Genomic DNA, 8,612 nt, shown 5'->3' on the forward strand with positions numbered 1-8,612 from the left:
TGTATTTCTACACAACATATTCCCCTTTGAGAGATTCATGAGAGTCTTAAAGAAGTACGTTCATAACCGTGCTAGGCCAGAAGGAAGCATCTCCAAGGGCTATGGAACATAGGAGGTCATTGAGTTTTGTGTTGACTTTATTCCTGACCTTAAGCCGATCGGTGTTCCTGAATCGCGCTATGAGGGGAGACTGCGTGGAAAAGGCACGCTAGGAAAGAAAGCAACAACGTGTATGGACGGACATTCTTTCACTCAAGCACACTACACAGTTCTACATATTTCCATCTTGGTGGCTCCGTACAAAGAGGAACACAAGGATATCTTACGCTCTAAATACCCGGAGCAACGTGAAGATTGGATTGATGGAGAACACATGAAGACTTTCAGCGGTTGGTTGCAAACACATCTCATGAATGTCACTGATGACGAGCAGCTGTACTTGTTGGCCAAGCAACCATCTTCGACTATATCGACTTTTCAAGGGTACGAGATTAATGGGAATACATTTTACACGTTCGCCCAAGATAAAAAGAGCACCAACCAAAACAGTGGTGTCCGCTTTGATGCAGAAGATGACAATGGGAACAAGGTCACATATTATGGGTACATAGAGGAGATATGAGAACTTGAATATGGACCTAATTTCAAGGTCCCTTTGTTCCGGTGCAAATGGTTCAACCTGAAAGACGGGGTACAGGTAGACCCGCAGTACGGAATGACTACAGTGGATCTCAAGAATCTAGGGTACGACACCGAACCATTCATCCTAGCCAGTGAAGTGGCTCAGGTTTTTTATGTGAAGGACATGTCTAGCAAACCGAAAAAAAAGAAAAGAAAGGCAAGATGACACATCACACGATGAGCCAAAGCGGCACATAGTTCTTTCAGGAAAAAGAAACATCGTGGGAGTAGAGGACAAGACAGACATGTCAGAAGATTATAATAAGTTTGATGATATTCCACCCTTCAAGGTAAAAACTGACCCAAGCATCATCTTAAATAATGAAGATTGTCCATGGTTGCGTCGCAGTCAGAAGAAAGGGAAACACACGAAGAAAACTCAGAAGACTAGCTAGATAGGGATCATAACTTGTGTATCTCAATATGGAAATCACTTTTGTGTAATGATGTTACTGTATGTAAGATATTAACAATGGAGATGGTTGGCTTGTTTTACTAGTTAAGTAGCTTTCACGGGCTTGCAGGGAAATTTTTCCGAGGCGGAACTTCCGAATATGCCATATATAGGGCATGTGCACCAAGGGCATATTCGAGAAGTTCCGCCACGGGAGATTTCCCAACCCTTTCCCCAACATTGTTAGAGGAGATGGAGTCTTTCACGGGCTTGCAGGGAAATTTTTCCGAGGCGGAACTTCCGAAAATGCCATAGGGCGTGCGCACCAAGGGCATCTTCGAGAAGTTCCGCCACGGGAGATTTCCCAACCCTTTCCTCCATCCATGGGGATGAAACTCTCCCTACCTGCTTGTTGATCTGCTTGCCAAGGCGTATCGGTGTTCCTTTTATAGGCATGGCGCCGCTTCTGCTTTGTCTTGTTCCTCCGACACGGCATCGTGCGGTACATGCTTTATCTCATCGAGCAGGGCGTCCTTATCCTGCCGACAGCTTTAGTACCGGTTGCACCCACCAGCCGGTACTAAAGGTCCCCCACACATCCTTATCGCACCGACAATTTTGTTACATGACAGAAAAACCACCTTTAGTACCGGTTGTACCCACCAGCCGGTACGAAAGGTTACCCACGCGTCCTTATCCCACCAACAGTTTTGTTACATGACAGAAAAACCACCTTTAGTACCGGTTGCACCCACCAGCCGGTACTAAAGGTTAGGGTTAGGGTTAAGTTTCCCGCGCCATTGCATTCCCGCCTATTTTCTTCCCGCGCTTTCCACCGGTTCCCGCCTCTGTCTTCCCGCCTCCGTCATCCCGCCATTTTTTCACTATATATATGTAGGCTTGGCCTCCATTTACATATCACATCTAGACTCATATCTGCAAACCTCATCATTCTCTCCCATGGCTTCCATCGTATCTCTAACCCCCGGGAGGCGGAGGCGCTTTGCGCCTCGAACTACCCCTGCCCGCCGGGCTACCGCGTCCCGACCGGCTGGTTGCTGAGCGTCGGAGGCGTACCGGTCCCTCCTGTCCCTCTAGGTGTGGCGCGCGAGATGGCCATCACGAACCACTACTACTTCGAGCTCACGCCAGAGCAGCGGAGGAATCCCCAGTGGCATCCCGACTACAGCCCGACTTGGGAAAGCTTCTTCATCAATCGGCGTGAGAGTGCGCTTGCCAGGCACGAGGAGGACGGCCCGCCTCGTTCGAACTTCAACGAGGCCGGCCGTCGGCTGTGGTGGCGCGACCGGACTCTCCAAGGCATCATGGCCTACCGTGGCCCCCGCCTGCGCTACCCTCAGTCCCAGCCCACGCGTGCTCACCCACCGAGGTTCGACTACCGCGACCCCGATGCCAGCGACGATGATGACGGCGAGTACGATGCAGTGGTGACTACTATAGGGCTAGGCACGAGTATAACTGAATGACTCCAACAGTCGAATCTGGCCATGTATCTTAATTTTCAGTTAAGCTATGTACTTTTAATTCGAGTTCAATCATAATAAAATTTTATTCCGGCCCTTTCTTTCCCGCCTTTTTTCTCCCGCGTGGCGTTGTGGCGGGAAACTTAAAAGAAAAGGAACATAAAAGAAAAAGAAAACGAAAAGAAAAAGAAACAGCAAATAAGAAATAGAAAATAAGAAATAGAAAAGAAAAGAAAAAAGAGAAATAGAAAATAAGAAATAGAAAATAATAAATATAAAAGAAAAGAAAATAAGAAATAAACAGAAATAGAAACGTACATTCCGTTTTAGGGATGGGTCCGCGCGCTAGGCCGTGTTTTTGTCCGGTTGAATCCATCCGAACGTGCGGGCGCGGTTTGGATCGCCCGTTGGAGATGCCCTAAGGAGTAAGTACACATAAACAGGTCGGCGCCGCTGTAGTCTGCTGGAAACGAAACTGGATAAGTTTACCTCGGAAACTGAATTTCCGCGGATTATATATACACACTAGTGGAAAACAGGGCTTCCGTGGGAGCCTTTTGTCGCGGGCGCGCCTGCACCCGCGACAAATGGCCTGGCCACGTCGCCCCGAAACCATGTGGAGCGCGCGGAGGCTTTTGTCGCGGCCTTTGTCGCGGGCCGTATTACGACCCGCGACAAAAGGGTTAGGAGCGACGTGGCCACCCTTTGTCGCGGGTCGTAATACGGCCCGCGACAAAATGTCCCCCCCTATATATATAGAAGCAGCCAGCCACCCCCCCCCCCACCTCATTTTTTCCTTGGTGGTGAAGGTGGAGGTGTATGCTAGCTCATTTTTTCTACATGTGCACAAGAGGTGTTTGATGGAATGCTTGTGAGAGGGATGCCACTTGGTTTTATTTGATAAGATTTCTCCTTTTTTTGATCCTAAAAGGTTAGCAACTATTTTCTCGACTATATATATATGCATAGTCCGTACAATACTAATTTTAGCAAGGTGATTGCATCCGATACATATATAATTGTACTTATGATGCGGATGAGTCATCCATGGATGTACGGTAACCGATGTGCCCCCGCTTTCGGAGAGGGCGTGAATTCTTTCCTGCTTGTGGCCGAGGCCAACAAGTCGAAGCAAGGTTTTATGTGCTGTCCATGTCTAAAATGTAAGAACGAGAAGGATTACTCTTGCTCAAGAGACATTAAGAGCCACCTGCTTCGGTTTGGATTCATGTCCAGCTATAATGTTTGGACCAAGCACGAAGAAGAAGGGGTTATGATGGAAGACGGCGATGAGGAAGAAGATAATGATGACCAGTACCGATCTATGTTCTCTGAATGCTTTGATACCGCAATGGACGACAATGAAGAAGAAGGAGGTGAAGAACAGGCATCGGATGATCCTGTTGATGATGATCTTCGTCGGGCCATTTCTGATGCAAGAAGAGACCGTGGCACGGATAAGGAGAGGTTGCAGTTCGACAAGATGTTAGAGGACCACCACAAATTGTTGTACCCAGGTTGTGAAGATGGGCATAGAAAGCTGGGTAGCATATTGGAATTGCTGAAATGGAAGGCAGAGGTCGGTGTGACCGACTCGGGATTTGAGAAATTGATGATAATATTAAAGAAGCTGTTTCCAAGAAATAATGAATTGCCCGTCAGTACATATGAAGCAAAGAAGCTTGTCTGCCCTCTAGGATTAGATGTGCAGAAGATACATGCATGCATTAATGACTGTATCCTCTACCGCGGTGAGAAGTACGAGAATTTGAATAAATGCCCGATATGTGGTGCATTGCGGTATAAGATCAGAAAAGATGCCCGATGGTGATGTTGTTAACTACATATAAGTTCATTTTCATTCAGTTCATGTTCGTTTTCATTGCATATATATACTCATTATATCTTATGTGTTCTCTTATGCAGACTGAAGATCAGTGAATGCAAAAGTAATAATATTATCAATATTGGGTTTATTGACCCGGATAAAGTACATGTTCAAACGGTAAAGTTTAATGCCCAAGAAACGGGGGAAACCTACTAAGGTTTTTGGGGGAGCAATATTTCGTGATTCAATATTGTTTCCTTACAACTACGAGTGAGAGTCTTAATGATCTTTATGCACATTCAATTTTTCTTACTCGATGTTAAGTGTAATTCCTGACGTATATGCATAACATGTGCAGCTTCCACTGGATTCTACTAGACATTCAACCTGATAAGGGAATAGTTGAGGTAAAAGACCCACCGAGTAGAGGCGTGGACGGGTTCCAGGACTTGCGTAAGTTGCTCCAAGTGTAATTTCCTTCATCGCCGCGCTTTATCATTCGTGAGATATCAATTAATTATCCACTCATTCAATCATTCTTTTGCCTGGCAGGGCTTGGACCGCTTTCAAGAGACATCGTAAGAACGAAACCTGGCGGAGAAGCTAACATTTACTCTCGTACCGTGCCCCCAGCAGCCACAAGGGACGAATCTATGTGGATACTACGTTTGCGAGTCCATTCGCATGTTAACCACCGAGAAGCAGAACAATAATAAATTCAACGTAAGCAATAACATTCACAACTTTATTTATTATCATCAATATTTCGTTATCAAGACTGATATAGTCATACTCATCTCATTTTCGTATATAGGTCGACTTCATGCGGGACAGACTCCAACCAAAGGAACACGCACTAGGAATCGCGGAGGAACTGGCGGGACTTTTGATTAAAGATGTACTAAACAACAAAGGCTTGTTTAGTCCAAATAGATGCTCTACCTCCAAATAGACGGTCGTTACTACCAACAAGGGCTACATGTAAAGAGGAATCGACTTTTGCTTCCAACATTTGTTTGATCGATCTATATATATATATATTGAATGAACGTGGACAATTTCTAGTAGCGTACAAATATATGCAACTTTTATTTTCGAACGAAAAAATGATATAACAGGCGGTCGGTGGCGGGGGGGAGGGGTGCTGCACCCCTCAAACCCTAAAGCAGAAGCGTTGTGCGCGCGCCACGTAGAGGGCCTTTTGTCGCGGGTGGTAATACCGCCCGCGACAAAAGGGCCTGTGCCCTGCGCGCCAGGCGGCTGCCACGTGGTGGACCTTATGTCGCGGGTCGTAAGTGACCCGGGATAAAAGGCCTCCCTTTTATCGCGCCTTGCTTGTCGCGGCTGGCCGCCCGCGACAAAAGGCCCTAACCACCCGGATCAAAAGGCCTGTTTTCCACTAGTGACAGTATGTCTTTGTCAAACAGCAAGGTGCAATGTACGCGGAATGTACGTGGATTTGACCCTGTGTGTGGAACTGTGGATGATGAACCGGCGGCCGTTTTTCCCATATGATGACCGTCAAGTGGGCATGTGCCAACATGCATGCATACCGTGTACTCCGACGACCTACGCGTACGGACTTGCTTGCTTGACAAGCCTGGTTCAGGTCTTGCTTCAACTGATGTATGTCGCAGAGGTGGACGCATTTTGTAGTCTTGTTTAAGAGCATCCTATCTCCATACGTTGGGTTCCCAGGCTGAAATTCGGCGCTAAATAGCGTCGGATGGATGTATTTTTTTGATTTGGGGAGACCCATTTTACCAGCGGCGAACCTAGGATGGATGATTTTTTTGACAAAATATGGCAAATTCAGATAAAACTAGGCAAAACTCGTTCAAACATAAGAAATTTAAAGATATTTAAAATATATAGACGAGTTCGTACATATATAGGCCCAATTCGTTTATATATTTGAATTCGGCCAGATGGAAACATAAACTAAAAATAATAGCGGCTTTCTACATGTCGGAATGGCGGTAGAAGGCCGTGTAGTCGTCGCCGTCGTCGTCGTCGCTCGAGTTGCCGGCATCCTCGGGCGGCGCCTCGTACCAGTGGCTAGAACCTTGGCCAGGGTCGCCGGCGCGTGGCGGAGTTGGCCGGTAGAGGTCGTCGTTGCTGCTCTCCTCGAGCTTGATCAGCGACACGGGCCTGGGCGCGGCGTTCGTTGCTGCGGCTGGAGCGGCGGCGCGGACGGCGCTTTTCCGCGTGATAGCCAGGTCCAGCAGCCGACGCTACTGCTCCGCCTCCTGCCGCTCCCAGTCCCGCGTGGACCAGTCAAGCGCGGCGTCGATGGGGAGCGCATTGTCGTTGGGGACCAGGTCGTTGAACTACCTGGCAATCACCTCCGCCACCGCGACATCCTCGGCGCTTGGCCTCCTCCTCGGCGAGCTGGTTCACGGCGGCGGCGGCCTCCTTCTTCGATGACTTCCGCTTCCGCCCGTGCGATGGAGAGTAGGGTTGGTCGCGGATGACGAGGCGCTGCTGCTGCGCCCTCTGGTCGGCGGTGGCGACACCGACTCCTTCTTGAGGAAGCACGGTGTCGATGGCGGAGGAGTTGATCCGCCGGACCTGGACGCGGACCTCGACCCAGACGAGGAGGAGGAGGAGGGCGCCATCCACCGGCGGCATCCCCAGAACGGGGGAGTTCCGACCCTCGATGTGCTCGAGCACATTCTCGAGGGTGCAGCCTGGCGCGCTCCACCACCGGCGGCGACCGGCGGCGTTGTTCCTAGCGGGAGGAGGAGGGGGACGTCGTACGCGGCGAGCTCGCGTTCGTACCTTTGCCGGAAGTACTTCGTCCACGCCTCGTAGTTGTCCGACCAGAAGCGCTCCTCCGCGCGCTGCTCGTCACTTAGAGTGACGAGCACCGCGTCGATCTCCGCCTCCAGGGCGGCGCGACCCATCGGCGGCGGCGGGATCGGGACGCCGCCCGCGCGGAGTCACCATCCTCCCGACGCGTGGAAGTCCGGTGGCGCGGGGTAGCCCGCCGCGTGCAGGAGCCGCCCCTCCCATTGGTGGAGAGAGCGGCGGTCGAAGCCGTTGTTGGCCGCTCCGTTGTTCGCCATGGATAATCGCCGCTTGCTCTCGCTCGATGAGGTTGGAGAAGATTGGTGGTGAACAGAGAGACAGCGTGTTGAATGCGGCTAGACGCGGTAATTCGGCGATAAATAGAGGGTGACGCACGTGAAACCGAGGCGACAGCATTAACTCGCCGCGTGGAAGCTACGCGTCCGGCAAAGACTGACCGGCGGCAGGCTTTTACAGCGCGCAGAAGATGACTTTCTCGCCGACAAGTCAGGGCCACCAGCCGCGCGGGAAGTTTTCTCAGCGTTTCCCGCGCTTTCGTTTCGTCCGGAGTCCCCGGGCGCTCCCCGGGGGGGGCGGCGGGGATGACCTGGGCTCCCCGGATGAACGAAAGCCCAAATCCGGACGAAAGCGAGGATCCGGGGACGCGGCTATGCCGTTTTCGTTCATCCGGATAAAAAAACGTCCTAGGGGCCTCGTCGGAAAGGCGGCTGGAGATGCTCTAAGGTTTAGTGGGGGCTTGCTCTAGGGTGGTTGCCCGTTGTCAAAGCACCACAGGCTAACATTGGTTAGTTATTAAGGGTTCGCACAGGCGGCGGCGGAAAGAAGCCACAAAACCCATCTAGGGTTCCATCCTCCTCGCCGGCGATACCGTCGGTCCGCTCCGCCTCCGGTGGCCTTGGGGCCTTGGAGGTGTGGCGGACCACGGTCCCTCGCCGGCGGGGAGTTTCCGTTCTTAATTTAGTTTGCTTTTCAGTCTCTCTTTTGGGACGGTGAGGCGGCGGCTACATCCTGAAGTCAGAATAAGGTCATCCCCGCCCTATCCTCGCTCCGGTGATGCATCTAGCGCTGACGGAGGGCGCGTGGAGTTGTGTGCCCATTGGATCTCCTGGGATCCGGTCGGTTTTCGTGTTTATTGGTGTGGTTTCATGATAGTCTCTTCCGATCTACGGTTGTCATCATTGGCGATGGTTGCTGCTCTGGTGCGCTGGTCCTTTGGGGCCTTAGCACGACGACTTCCCATCTGTCTACTACAACAAGCTCTACTACGACAAGCTTGGCCTGACTCCGGTGATGGAGGGGCGAGGACAGCGGCGCGCCTTCGGCTCGTGCTAGTGTTTGTAGTCGTCGCTAGGTGGTCCGAGTACCAATTTGTAATTTTCTTTACTTTTTAGCTTATTTGTACTACTGGTGATGA

Source organism: Lolium rigidum, chromosome 2 (assembly GCF_022539505.1).
Source record: "Lolium rigidum isolate FL_2022 chromosome 2, APGP_CSIRO_Lrig_0.1, whole genome shotgun sequence".
NCBI lineage: Eukaryota > Viridiplantae > Streptophyta > Magnoliopsida > Poales > Poaceae > Lolium > Lolium rigidum.